Consider the following 14,834-nt stretch of genomic DNA (forward strand, 5'->3'; position numbering starts at 1 on the left):
GCACCTTCGTATTAGTAGACGGCAACAACCCTGAATGAATAGAGGACTTCTGTTCGCTTGGAACGGTTGTACCTTCGTATAACGGTATTACTATAGAAGCAAAATCTGTAGTTAGCCTTCCTCTCCAACATCTGCTTCGTGGTCGATTCTCGGTTGCACAATCCTAGTTTTTGATTTTCGTATACATAAAGTTATTCCCAAACTTCCCAGACCTCGTCATGTGATCTGATCGCTCATTCCTAATGACACCTTATGTTCACACCTTTAATCTTCACCACCGTGAGCTGCAACTTGGCAGCTCATCCACGCCGGACAAGCTCGAATCTGTTCACATCCCTTGCCGATAAGGATAACGACTACTACTAACGACTACCGGAAGCAGGTTTCCACACACACATGATTCCAGTAGGGGCGTCGGGATTTGTGTGTGAGTGTGTGTGGGAAGCTCGGGAAGGACCTTGTCTGCTTAAAGCACTGCGCACGTACGGGCATCAACTCCAAGGCCAATACCATGACCGTACCAATCCCGCCTTGATAATGGATAACAGTGCTATTTCACCACTTTACGAGTGTGTTATCATTCGGGCTCTTTACAGTTCCGCATCACGCGTAGCACATGCACCCGAAAGGGAAGGGATAGTAAAAAGCGTGACTGTTTGGGGCGAAATCCGACGAAACACAGGTCGTGTATCTCTCCAATGATAGTAGCGGCGGCCCCGAGAGCCCGAGAGCGGGCCTCCCGGTGGCGCCCGCGTACCCTTAAGGAAGGGCCGCTTTCCACGGGTGGGGGCCAGCAGCAGCAGCTGGAAACGACGTACGAGAGCGAGAGAGCGCAAAAGTGAGAGCACACATACACTTTCGCGCTTTTGAGTGAGCGAGCGAGAGTGCCTAACAGCGTGGGAGATGCTGCGCGCAAGCTTGAGATCAAAATCGTGAATCAGTTCGTGCTTCTACCATCATCATCATCGCCACCACCATCGTCATCATTGGCATCCTCGATATCATTCAGAAAAACGGTTCGTCCATTACGGCTCTCCGTCCGAACGCGCTCTCCGCGGTAAGCGTCTATATCCTGTGGTGGCTCTCCCGAGACTCCGAAGCGTCCTCCCGAAGCCGCACGGTGTACGGTGCGATGGATGGATGGGACACGCGTGTGAGTTATATTCGGCTTACCGATGCCGAGCATCCGACGGGCGCCCGCGGCACAATGATGATCCTCGCACGTTCCTGAATGAAACGGGGCCCGACCAGTCTCGCGTCCAGTCTCGGGTAAACAAACAATCGCATCGGCAGTAGTGCCAGCAGCATCGGCAGCATCGGCAGCAGCAGCAGCAGCAGCATATTAGCCGCCAGCCAGTCAGCCGTATCCGCGTGAGTGGCGGTTTGGTGTGTGTGGTGTGGTGGTCACGGGATAATCGGTCAGTGGAAGACAACTGGTTAACAATATTTACAACTTTAAGTTTTTAATATTAAAACAGATATATTGGCTCTCTGTTGGTTTGTGTCAACGGCGTGTGAGTTAGCCGCCCCGGATGCTGGATTTGGTGATGCCAACAACGTGCTCGTCGTAGCAGGCGGTTTGAATTTGAATGTTTGTGTGTTGGTAAGGCCGTGCCACAGGCAGGCTGAAAGTAAAGGGTGGCAGTAAGCCATGAAGCAGTTGTGCGCGGTGATTTGTGTTGGTAAAATGCACTTCCAATTTAAGTGCTGCTTCTAATGGTTCCAGGGTTCCAGCTGCTCCCCCACAAGTGCATTTCTGTGTGAGTTTGTGCGTGTGTGAATAAGCGTGTTGTATCGCAGCGTACTGGTTCAAGGCCAACAACCTCCCGGGGTGGTGGGGAGGGTCCCGAGGTAAAAGTGGTAATAAAAGCGCCAAACCGCGAACCACTTTGCGTGTGCGTCGTGTCGCTGCAGGAGGAGGAAAGCCGGTGGTGGCAACAAATTTATCTTCCAAGAAAAGTGGAAAATAGAAAGAGAGTGGATAATTAAATACAACATAATGAACTTCTTGAAGCGGTTCCATCCGTGCTGGCCGACGGTGCACTCCGTCTGCTAAAGTTTCCCTGGTGCCGTCCCTGGATGGACGGACGGACCGTGGCCTAAACCTGCGTTGCACAAACACACTAACCCGAAAGACATCCGAGTGTGTGTGTGTTTGTTGAGAGTGTTTCCTGGCCGTCTACCCCCCCTCCCCCTCCCTTTATTTTGTGCATCCCGTCGGCGGGGTACGGTGTTGTGTTTCGCGCCCAAGAGTGGGCCGTTAGTGTGTGTATGTGTGTGTTAAAGTTGGGGAAAATTTATGTACCACAAACACCATCCGGCCATCCCATCCCTAGGCACGGTTAAAGCACTCTTCTGAAAGCCAGAGTGCATCAACAACAACAACAGCAGCAGCGGTTTCAGTGTGTCGTGTCAGTGCGTATGTGTGTGTGTGTGTGTGTAGTTTGTGAAGGATCCTGAAGGAGTTTGCTCTATCTTGTTAGTGAAATTGTTTCAAATTCCGTGTTGAAAGTTGCACCCTTCAACTACAGAAGCGTAAAGCGAGCAGGGTGAGTGCATTTCATACGAATTTCCACCCACCACTTGTGCTTTGTGTGCGCGTATGTGCGTGTGTGTGTGAGCTTTAGTGTGTATGTGAGTGTGAAATTCTCAGAAGAAAGCAAAGTTCACCATTCGAGGCTTGAAACTTGTTGATTAATTTCACCGGTCGCAAAGCGCTAGGCGCTTTTAAAACAGGAAATGAATCTACAGCCATTCGCCTGGCGGGTGCATACTCTTGTTTGGCGTTTATCTGTGCTCAGTGCATGCTGCGATTAAGTGAGTGTGTCGAGTCAAGCAGTAGGGCAGCAAACTGGTGCGATCAAAGCCCATAACACTCGTAACACTTCGTAACGGTGCCAGCAACAGAGTGAATGCACGGTAGAAGCAGATTAACACACATCGTTCCCTCATCCTGGACCTGGAGTGCAGTTGCAAGACGCAGGTAAACTACATGCATTCTAACGTAAATCGTTCAAAGCTATAAGACCACGTGTACGACTATTCATCAATAATTTAGTTCGTGTTGTTTTTAAAACTGCAGTTAAAAACAGCCTCTGGAAAGGTGAGATGATGTTCCCTATTCTTTTTTTGATTTACTGGCATTTCGTCGCCATTGCAATGATGATTTAATTATCTACCAGACTCCTGTACGTTTGCGCTACAACTACCGGAACTGACCAGAATGGTCGGGCGGGGTAACCTTGAGCCCGGGAGTGTAATTCACACCGTTTGGCTGGCGAGTGTGCTGGGTAAATGTCAGATCAATCAACTGACCATTCGTTTGCGTGATGAAATGGTACACAAATGGCACACAGTCTCTGCCCTGTAGCCTGTGTCGACAGATGATAAATGGTGCTTACGGGGGGTTTAACCCATCATCGACATGATTAAATGTAACGTATGCATTGAAAGCAATGGCATGTAAGCGATTTGAGGGATCGTTTTATGGCGCTTGATCCGGGATGGAAAGGGCCTTTTGGTCAGCCTGATCAAGCACGTTTTCTTTTGTAAAGCTACGACCAAAAGATTAGAATTGAAATAGTATTTTTCGAGCATATGAGGTAAAGTTTTTAAAAGTTTTATATATTTTTTAAGAGCCATTAAAGAGCAAGTGATTAGAAAGTAGAGTACAGCTCTCAAAAGTGTTTTTAAACTAGATTGAAAATATTTTATTTCTGCATATAGAGTTTAAGGACACAAAAGTTCTAGTAAGTAGATAAGTCAGAACTATTGCACCAGATACAGTAGGTGAGTGCTAACTGGATGTGTTTTAACTTGAGTGCTTTTTAACTGGAGGTTCGCTAACTGGAGTGATTCTCAGTTAACGAACACTTAAACGTCAAAACATGAAACATCCGGAATCTCATGAAGAGAAATTTGTCGCAAATGTGCATTTTTCAAACAAATTTAGGGTCTCTTGCCTACGTTTGCTATTAGTTTATGTTATTACACGAATTACTATACTTTATATCAATAATAAATGAAAAAAAGTTTGGTATGTTTATTCCAGTCAACACCGATCAAAACAATCAATCCATAGAAACGTCACTCCAGTTAGCGAACATTGTTCGTTAACTGGAGCTTGTTTACCTCTCAGTTAGCGGTCACCTACTGTATTACTATTAGGTGGGATTTATGTGAAAAGGTATGCTTTTGGTATTGACTACTCTTGTAATGTAGCTCGTCAAAGGTTCATTAAGTCCGTTTCTTTTCTTGTAATTAAGTAACAATTATTGTAGATTCTAAGTTAACCAAATTGAATTCACCATCAATTTCTTTCAAAATGCATGGGCGTTTTCTCGCAGATCATCACCAGTCCAGTATACGCGTACAGCATAAATGACAGTTTAGTTCCTTGATCTGATTCGGTTGGCTTGACCTTGGTTTACAATCAGAAATTTAATTAACATTTCCGTCACATTTGGAAAATACGTTATCTAAAGCTCTTCGTTTGTTACGTTTTGTGATTTGTATAAATTAAGGAACTCATAGACCCTTTCAACCCAAAATCTTTGTGCTGGGATATTGTCCGTTCTATCATAGGCTTTGTCCCTTGAGCACTAATGTAGGATATTGACAGATTATAAGTTGTTCAATGAAGGTTTATGTGTGTACTGTGTTATGTTTTTTGTTCAAAATATACTGTGCTTACTGTTTTGGTCGTGAATCTTTGGATATATCTTCTTCTTTTTGGCACAACAACACAACCGCTGTCGGTACCACTAGTGGGCTTGGATTTCGGTGACTTATTGATTTACCCATAGCAGGATAGTCAGTCCTACTTATGGGGGCACGATCCATTCGGGGCTTAAACCCGTAACGGGCATGATGGTAAGTCATAAGAGTTGACGTCTGTACCACGCGACCGACCCAAAACATATACGTACAGTTTATGTAATATCTATTGAAGCATCACTTGTGTTCTCAGTCAGATACTGGCTCCACTTCCACTATGTTGGATTCTAGATGAGAGGAAAATTTATAAATTAGGCGGCATAATTCTTTGGATATAACATTGATATTAATTGAATAAGACTTAAACACTCATTTGTGGAGCAGTTTTTGACTAACATTACATAGATTTTGGACACTTATCCTGTCTCATCAGCTTTTTCTTAGACCTTAGTCTCAAATATTGTTATGTATCCTCATTTGTCGCCCAATGACTTAACAAACACGAATACGAATTAAATATATAATGCGAAAACTTAAGATAAATTGATGATTAAGAGTATCATTACTCATTACTAAAGCCTTATTGTCAGTTCAACCATGATCTCAAATGACTAGTCTAGGTATAATCATGAATCAATGGAATTAGTGAAAAAAGTCCCGAAAATCGATAAAAAAGGACAATTTCCCAAAAAAATTGTTAAGATTTACTTGTTTTTCCGTAAAATCTAAGGCTATAATTTTTTACAAAAAAAATTGTGTCCGATTGAAGAAAATACTGGCATTTTCCATTTCAAAGTCCTCTTTTATCTCGAGAATCACTCACGTACACAACTTTTTTTCTATCTTAGGAATCACCAACTAACTGAGAACGTTGTAGCATTGCGCCTGTTACCACAGAAGAGTTGAAACGTTTCTGAATTCGTGTGAAAAATCGTTCAAATTGAACCATTTTTCAAAGCCAATTCGAGTCCAAAGCGACATCATATAACGAGCGCGAGTTTATGACGCTTACATAAATATCCCGTGTGCCATTAAGCAGCTCCGCTAGCACATTCCGAAATGGAGGTACAAATGTTTGGCTTTTGCATAATGATATTAAACAAAAGGCAGCGCGTTGTAAACTGCACCGGGGCGGCAGCCTGCACGGCCCAGCAAACACATTCCACACTCCGCAACGTGACACATTATTTACACATCTCTGGTGGGGACAGCTGGAAAATTCACCCTCGTTCCCTGCACCTTTTGTGCAATTGGGGAAACGATGAGGGGTGGGGGGGGGGAGAATGGGAGAACGGGATCTTGTTCGAAGAACACCCATTTTTACGACCGGAGCCGTTTGTGGCATTGCGCGTTCTCATTGCGTACGCAAAACACGTGCATGTACCGCAACATCGCCTGCCTGCTTTGCACCGCTGTTTTTTTTTTTTTCAAAAGGGCAGTTAAAAATGTCAATTAATTATGAGTTTTCCACGAAACAGAGGGAAAAGGTTCGATATTTTTTCGGACTGAGGACTGTAAAAATAATCAACAACTACAACAATGGGCAACGCTCGGCACGCGGTATTGTGCATGTTTGGGACAGTTAAAGGAAGGATTTTCAACCGAATCCGATCGCCCTCACACCAGCTCCCAACCATTTTCCGTTTGCTGAAAAATAATTAAACACAAAGAATGGCCACCTCCATAAAATGACAATTTTCGCCCCGATTAGCGCAACGGAGTCATTTGCTGAAGTGGCCGTAAATTTTAAAGTCGCAAATCAGACATCTTAATAGGAATTGGTGCCCGTGTGCCATAAATTCGGTGCGAATTTGGTAGCAGGCAACAGTGAAGGTGGTGGTGGAAAATTCATCGAACGGGCGGGGCGCTCTACTGATCCTTTCTGCCACTATCCCGCTGTCGGGAGCCGGAGCTTTCGGATGAAAATTAAGATACAGTAATTATAAATCGTTCCGCTCCATCACTTTGCCAGGGTGTTGTGTTGCTGTTTTGTCGTGTACAGCAACCCTTGGCGTTGTTGCGGCGCGGAGTTATCGAACAGGAAGCTCCAGAGGGCGAGGGATTTCAAGGAAAATCGAATCGAAATCATCTAAGCCAACCAGTGAGCCAGCCGATGAGAGCGTTAATCACCGCGCTCACTTCCGCCCCGGTGGGTTTCAACGGGATGCTGGAAAGTTTGCAGGGAATCGGATTTAATTAGAACTGTGGATGTGTTGACCGAACCCATTTCATCTCGCCTTCTCGCCCACCTCCACACCACCTGTGTGTTTGTTTGTGTCCCGCTGCGAGTACGATTGCTACTGCCAGCTACCGTTGGGCAGCCTGAAGCAGTCCTATCGGGCGGATGGACTCGGTTGATTGAGTAGCTGCTACTGCTGTTTGTTTTATGTGCTTGTTGCATTTTTTTCATCCTTTCCTTTCCACTTCGATCAATTCGAGCTTTTGTCTGCTTTTTTATGACTTTTCTCTTCTCTCATTCTCTTCTGCGCCGCCGCCATACGCTTCAAGTGCAGATTGCGCAATCGGTTAGTCGGCGGAAGCTTTTGGTGAAGCTTTGCTATATCGAGTGCGTGTGGTGAACAGCTTTTGATTGCTTAATAGAAGTGCCAAACGATTGACCTTTTTCACCTGCAGTACCCTTTTTATACTTTGAAGATCTTCTGGTTCGAGTGCAAATACACTTTAACTGACCCTATTGGGTGGCTTCGTTTCGTTTTATGCTTTGCCCTTCTATACCGGGTAGCTTTCGGGGTTGTTTAGCATGTGTTGACCTGAGCTGAGAGTATGTTATGTTTGAGAACCTAGAATGCTTACAATATTTCTTTCTCTTAAATTGCTAAAAATGCTTGGAGGCTTTCTCTTTGAACCTTTTTAAGGTGAAGAAAGAACACACGCTGGTGCTGGTGAACTGACTGAAAACTGACCGTTCGAGCTCACCGGGCCATCGGGTTCGATCGGTCTGTTGGTCGTTGTTGTCGGCCACTACCCAGGCTGCTCAAACACTCAATTAATTTCCTTCCCTGCGTGACAACGGCGTTGATTGATTTGGTGACTGATTAGAACGGATTAATTAAGTTCCATCAGGGGGAAAAAAAGAAGCAGACGGTGCTACTCTTTCTACCGTTGGGTTCACTTTCTCCGTAAAACTGCGCGGGCTTCCGGCAATTCGATAACCCAGACAGGACATCTTGCTGTGCGTGGGCACATGTGGTTTTCCTTTTCCCCCGATGCGGTTCAACCACACAGTGCCCGGTGCGGTTAATTGATCGGACACTTTCACTGGGTGTGGGTGTGTGTGTGTGTTTGTGCACGGAAGGGGTGGCGGTAGGAGAATGTTCTTTCTCCCCCCACACGGGTGGAGCAGAGGTTACCACGTGTTTGGTTTCGGTGGTTTTTCGGTGCGTCACAGCTGGATGTTTGTGCTGGCGCATGGCAAGGGTTCGCAATGTTGGGTTAAGGATGGGCCTTTTTTGTTTTGCTTCCGTTCATTTGTGTGTGTGTGTGTGTGTGTGTGTGTGTGTGTGTGTGTGTGTGTGTGTGTGTGTGTGTGTGTGTGTGTGTGTGTGTGTGTGTGTGTGTGTGTGTGTGTGTGTGTGTGTGTGTGTGTGTGTGTGTAGGGGTTAGCAGTATCAGAAACTCGTTTAATCCAACCATAATACTTGCTACATGCGGTGGCGGTGTCGGTGTGGGTGGCAATGGTTGGTGACGTATGTAAACGAAACACTTTGAAATCTATGTGAATAGGATCGTAACGAAAATTGAAAAATAAAACCTAGACAGGGATGAAATAGGGAAACCCCGGGTTTCATGTTGCGCTGGCAAAGTTTTGTCAGCCGCCGGTAGAATAGTGTTGTTTTGACAAAATTGATTAATTAGTTTTCTGCTTTTGGTTCGGGTTGGTACTATTGCTAGGTGTTTTTTTTTGTGGAAAGAAGTTTGTTTTACCGATCTCCCTCAGAACTTTATCAATATACTGTCTCCCGCTCTTTGTGCTATTCATCCGGGATGAGTCATTCAATGCTTTCTTCCAGTAAGCTGTGCTGAGGCTAAACTGATGTGTGATTGAATTTACGATGAAACCTTCAGAAACGAGTTGTAATACGATGGACGATAAAAAAAAACCGAATGTACAAACTCCCATTAAAGGCAAACAATTTGAAAATCGTTCCAATAGGAGTGATTTGAAAGCTAAGCGGAAAAATGGCAAATATTTCAAATAAAAAAATCTTTATGGCTACTGTTTGATAGATTGATTAAATTAATTATCCAGATAGAATGGTTTCATAATGGTTTCATAATGGATGGTTTCATGGAAAGTTAAATTCAGAACAATACAATCGAAAGCAATTTAACTGCAGGAATCTTTTTTAACTGTATCTAAAAAGTAATATTAGTTTATTTATACACTTAGATGTACCATTACTGGGGCCCTTCACGATTCTAGTCAGCTTCTTGTATGGAGTTTGACAGTTGGAGGCTGAAATCATGTAAATACTCCATACAAAACCTCACAAAAAACTAGCCTGCAATATTCACTCGAGATTGTTCTAGCCTCAAAGCTAGAATTAGATTCGAGTACCTGCTCGAAAAATGGCAAAACAAGGTGGTGTTTATATTTATCCCAAGGTGCATTAAAGAGATCTGGTGATGGAATTCAGAATCAAAGTGTATGTAGTCCAGGTGGTCTCATAGCATGTTTTTTATAGCCAAATTTAAATATCACTTTTCGACAGGATGATTGAAAACTTTTGTTCAAACAAGCTTTCTGGAGGCTTGACGAATACACAAAACACTCTTAAAATCTTCATTCCGAAACATAAAAGATATAAATCAGCCTTCTAAATTCATAAACCCACCTGTATATTATACCGACTTAGATAGCTGCTCGAACACTGCTATACAATGCAAACAGCTGAAAGGCTGAAGTTTCAGCCTACGAACTTAAAACGGAAAGGGCCCCACTGATGGTTATTATGATGCTCTGTCCCTGGCTGCAGCCTCCCATCCATGTAGACACCCGATCTCTGACAAGTCTCGCTTCACCTGGTCCAGCCATCGAGTTCGCTGTGCTCCCTTGTGCCTTATGCCGAACTGGGGATCGCTGTCGAACACTTTCTTGATCATGCCCCAGCAATCGTATCCTGCCACCCTTCGCCACCGTCAGGATGCTCCGTTCGCCGTACAGCTCAGCAAGCTTGTGGTTCATCCTTCTCCTCCACGCTCCATGCTCGAACACACCGCCAAAGATGGTCCGGAGTATGCATTGCTCAAACACGCCCAGAGCGTTTGCATCCTCCGCTCGGATGGTCCAAGACTCATGCCCGTAGAGGACCACTGGGCTAATCAATGTGCGATATATCTCACTATTCGTGCGGGATCGAAGTCTTCTGGATCTCAGCAGTCGGTGAAGCCCATAGCATGCACGATTCCCCTGCACAAAGCGACTCCGGATTTAGCTGCTGATGTCGCTGTCCGAAGTAACGACCGTCCCGAGATAGAATGTATCTAAATTTGTCTAACACTAATCGCACTCTTTGATAAGTTCCTATAATAGGAAACTCACATGGTTAATCCATATAAAGTATTGTAGTGTACGCTTATATCTTCTGCCTTGTGTTTATGTTTTATTTTTTATTACCTTATCCTAAGACTGCCAACCCCTTTGCACAATCTTTGTTACATGATCCAAGCACTTTATCATTGAGTTCAAAATTTAGTTGGTTCAAAAGATAGTGGACAAAAAATAACGACAGTTTGCATATAGAACATCTCATAATCCTAATCTCAATTTTACCGAAAATGTATTTACAGAAATACTAACTTGCAGAACTTATCAAAGATGGATCTAATACCATTTACAGCAGTGCATGAAACTCAATCATATCAACGTTCTTAGTAAAGAAACGCAATGATTTTTCGTTGGAAGCAGACCACAAATCTGTGTGTGAAGTCGGCACACCACGTGTAAGTTAATGTTTTCATGATATGTTTCTCTTCACCGGAAGCGAAGCACACCCATCGATCGAGCCGTTCCAGCAGGCGCCAAACCGGTGGGGGCGGTTCATCGCACCTCCAAGAAACATAAACACCGTTAATCGTTTTTCTCCATGCCTTTACGCCGAAACGTAATTCATTTAATCCCCTTCGTCTTACGCGCCGCCATGGCAGAACCGTCCTCGCAAAAGGGGACCGCCGGGCGCCGGCACCGATTTGCATGAGGCATGATAATCCGGATGTTTTCTTGGATGGAATTTCGCCCCAGTCCCAGTGGCGGATCGATGGCGGCGGCACCAGCAGTGCCGTGGGGCCCTCTGCGTCGTTGCACGATCTTACGCGACTCTCTGCTTCCATGCTACCCGTGTTCTGTCGCGCCGCTGATATCCGTCGCCACTGTGTCACATCGAAGTGTGTTCCTTCACCTTTGTTGAAAACAAAACAACGAATGAATAAAAAAAAAACAAAAGCCCCAAGGAGACGATGCCATCCCGGTGCAAAGATTAGGAAAGTTTATCGATAAATAAAACTTCTCCCGTCTGCGCGCCCCTGTCTGGGCAGAGCCCGCGAATGGGAAGGGCCATCGTTCGGGCATGCCCGGGCTGGTGGGCCCTTTCTGCTGTCGGGTGCCCTTCGGTGCTTTTTGCGTTTTGGAGATCGAAATTTAAATACCGTAACTCCGCTGGAACATTTTCTCCAGACTCTTTTATGGCGGTGGGTGCTGAAACCTGTATCTGAACGCTATTTGATGCTGCCTGCATGGTTTCATTCTGGCACGATAAAGGTAATCGACGCGAAGCATGTTTCTGCCACGGGTAGATTGTGATGTGCTTGGTGTGCTTGGTCTTTAGACTAAAAGGTAAAATAGATTTTTGATCAAAGATAAAATGGTTAATTTCCGACTCAATGGCTCAAACCGGTTGGATGAGGGATGCAAAGTCAGTGATGTGAAAGATTTCTTTCGAATTCGAAGTAAAACGGCCTTTTAATGCGTCAATTTGGGTGAAAACCTACATGGAAATCAACACTCTCTTTTGCCTATGCTTTGATGGTTGACCTGGCAGCAAAGAAAGATGAAGCTTTTGAATCCCATGCCAATCACTATATCCTAAACGCTAAATGTGTCTGATATAGAAGCGAATGAGTTTTTAAACTTAATTCTTACTCTTAACATATCATTTTGTTTAACTGTAGAATATAGAACACGAAAATATATTCTTCATCTTCTGGAACAACAAGCATTGTCGGTTAAGGCCAGCCTGTGCCTCTAGTGGGCTTGGCTTTCAGTGGCTTATTGCTTACGCATAGCAGGATAATTTGGCTATTGAAATCACGACGGGCATGTTGTTAAGTCGTATGAGTTGACGACCGTCCTACGACACAGGCCAACGAAATTTATTCCACAGTGAAATCTTTCTAAGGTGAAACTTCCAGGGCTCGTCAGCTTAGGAAGAAATTCATGTTGAGGAAACCTGACACATTTATTGTTACGCAGTATCCAAGAAACCATTAGAAAAACTGATATCCTTTGACCTATATTTTTGTGATCGGTCACTCGAAAATTACAAAACTAGCCTGTGATTTTCAGTCTAGATTATTTCAGCCTCAAAGCTAGAATTAGATTCGAGTACTTGCTCGTAGTACAGTCGTCAACTCGTACGACTTAACAACATGCCCGTCATGGGTTCGATCCCCAAATAGACCGTGCCGCCATACGTAGGATTGACTATCCTGCTATGGGGGGAAATCAATTAGTCACTGAAAGCCAAAGCCCACTAGTGGTACAGGCAGGCCTTGACCGACAACGGTTGTTGAGCCAAAGAAGAAGACTTGCTCGAAAAAATGTCAAAACAACATGCCATGTTTTTCATTCTTCCCAAGGTGCATCAAAGAGATCAGGTAGGACAATGTTGCATCGAAACAAAAATGGATGTTAAGTCGTTCAGATTAGATTTAGCTTACAATTAGCAGTATTTCACGTTTTTTGTAGAACTTTTAGTGAATAAAATAAATATTTTCAGAGCGTTTTTTTACGATAAAAATCAACCTTCTATACACCTTCTATACATACACCCTGGGATGAGCCCACCTGTATATTATACCCACTTTGATAGCTGCTCGAAAATTGCTATACAATGCAAATAGCTCACAGGCTTAAATTTCAGCCCTACGAGCTTAAAAGAAAAAAGGGCCCAACATCCGAAAGCTACTTGTTCTGAGCCACTATAGATAAGTAACTATTAACAAGTCCTTAATATAGGATACAGACAAAGACAGTTTATGTTAAAGAAGGGTTTATGTTAAAAACTTGTTAAAAATTAAAGCATCTTGCCTGATGCGTACTGTGCATTTCCTATATCTGCACACTGAAATATATTTTTTTACCAAGAGGTGTAATGTAACGAATGCCATGTTCATCGTTCATTCCAGCTCCTGCCGAATGCAAAATTAAATAACCCTTCTCTAATTAATGCTTGACTTGTTAATGCTTCTACAATGTACATCCTGTTCGATTATGCCAGTGTCGTAGCCTTTTTTCGTTCGTGCGCGACGTGACCTAATTATAGAGGAGGCTAGAAAACTTTTAGCTTCCGTGTAGCATTTCCGTTTTTGTTGTAGCACTAGAAGGCAAAACCTGTTGCACTCTACAACACATTCACCCACCCCCCACCCTTCCCTACCAAAAACGGTAGTATTTCGTTCGTAGTTGCTCATTAGTTAATTAAACTTTTCAAAGAATGTAAGCCAGCTTCGCTTCACCGAGTTTACTATGTTCAAGCATTTGCTGTATGTTTCTCTCGAAAGTAGCAAACTTTCGACTTTTCAGCTGTCAAGAAACATTGCCAACTTGTATCATTTTGTGAGCCACGCGTGTGTGAGCGGCGGGTGGCTTTGTTGTAGAAACACCCACCTTTCCCGGGTCGCTTCGCAGGCAGCATGTTTTCCACCATGAACATGCTTTCGGCAAGCGTGCGGCCCGAAGCTGCACGACAGTAGCCAACTTTCAACAGAACAAGGTGTGTTAACCGCTTCATTATATGGTGCGTGTCGCGAGTGTAATTGAACGCTGTTCCACGCTCCACGGCGGTAGGTAGCAATTGTTCTCAAATTGGAGCCAATCTAGAGGGCCGTAAAAACACGCTCCCACAAGCGGACCGGACAGTGGCGACGGTAAATGGTAAATTAGTGTTGAATGCGTCTGCGTTATGCTCAATGCGAAGCGGCAAACGGCACAATAACGGACAGAGAGCGGAAAGGAGAAGGATAGAAAGGAGGTACTCTGTCTGGAAAATAGAGGATTGGCGCTTGTTGTGCTGTGTGTACTCTGCCGTAAATTATATCCACAGACACACACATACAGACACACAAGCTCACCAGCCAGGCGAATTACATCAGAAAGATCATCAGCATTCTTGTGCGTCGCTGGGTTGCCTCCTCCCGGGAGCAGGGAGTGCATTGAACATGATTTAAAACGGTAATTAGCCGCCATAATTTATGGCCATCGGATAAGACCGTGACGTTGCGCTGGCCCATCAAAAGGTGACACCGCTGGCCGGAGATGACGATGTCCTCCCGGGAGAGCGTCCTTCCGGCCGGCCCGTGCGCTTGAAGTGCTCAAATTGACTCCTCAGAGACCGGTCGGCCGGTGGGAAAAGGGCTCGCGACTCGCATGGCGCTTCGGGAGGACGTGGTTTATTTATGCCATTGTTCGATTATGTCACTTCCGACAGCTGACGACGTTGAGCGATGTTTTGCTTAAACCAGCGAGAGCGGATAATTAAAAGTATCTGTCATTTCGAAACTGTCAAGCTCAGTGCGCGATTGGGACGTGATTGTCGCGTTTGCAATCATTGTGGTTGAAGTATTGTAGATGTTGCATGCTGTGCAATTTGTACAGCTCTAAAGCAGTTCTGCAAGGTATGGTGTTATGTAGATAAAGTTGTTATGAAGTTGAATAACTCTATTATGGTGAAAAGTTTTTTTTTCTAAATTGTTTTCCACATTTCACAGAAAAAAAGCTTTCATCGCTTTACTGTTGCTAGTAACTTATTATTATTCTAAATCAAATGTAAAAGAGCTAAACTGTTTGTATTTAATGGTCCTAGTGAAGCTCAATCACACCG

The 14,834-nt window shown here is 44.3% G+C and overlaps 1 protein-coding gene across 1 annotated transcript in view; it reads left to right on the forward strand.

Annotated features, from left to right (window-relative positions):
- Window positions 1-373: 373 nt before the first annotated feature.
- Window positions 374-14,834, forward strand: part of LOC120954910 (cyclic nucleotide-gated cation channel subunit A) — a 100,733-nt gene continuing 86,272 nt past the window's right edge. The window contains exon 1 of the mRNA XM_040375225.2: window positions 374-2,983. The gene's annotated coding sequence lies outside the window, so the exon portion shown is untranslated. The remainder of the gene's footprint in view (window positions 2,984-14,834) is intronic.

Source organism: Anopheles coluzzii, chromosome 3 (assembly GCF_943734685.1).
Source record: "Anopheles coluzzii chromosome 3, AcolN3, whole genome shotgun sequence".
NCBI lineage: Eukaryota > Metazoa > Arthropoda > Insecta > Diptera > Culicidae > Anopheles > Anopheles coluzzii.